Genomic DNA, 274 nt, shown 5'->3' with positions numbered 1-274 from the left:
GTGCCAGGGTCGCACGGGCCCTCCCGTGCGTGGTGACGTCACATCCAGACGTGCCGTGGCGCTGTTGGGCTGACTCCGCCCCTGGGGGCGAGAGGCGTGAAGGGAGGGAGGGGCCCTAGCAACGGGGGCGGGGGAGGCAGAGACAAGAGGGGCCCCCCCAGCGACCCCCCCCCGTCCTCCTTGGAGCAGAGACACAGGGGCCCTGGGGAGAGGGGGGCCAACTTCCTAATCACACAAAACCAAACACCCCTGCCCCGCCCCTTCTCTGCAGCCA

Source organism: Caretta caretta, chromosome 19, assembly GCF_965140235.1.
Source record: "Caretta caretta isolate rCarCar2 chromosome 19, rCarCar1.hap1, whole genome shotgun sequence".
NCBI classification, from domain to species: Eukaryota; Metazoa; Chordata; order Testudines; family Cheloniidae; genus Caretta; species Caretta caretta.
This window is presented reverse-complemented; position numbering follows the sequence as displayed.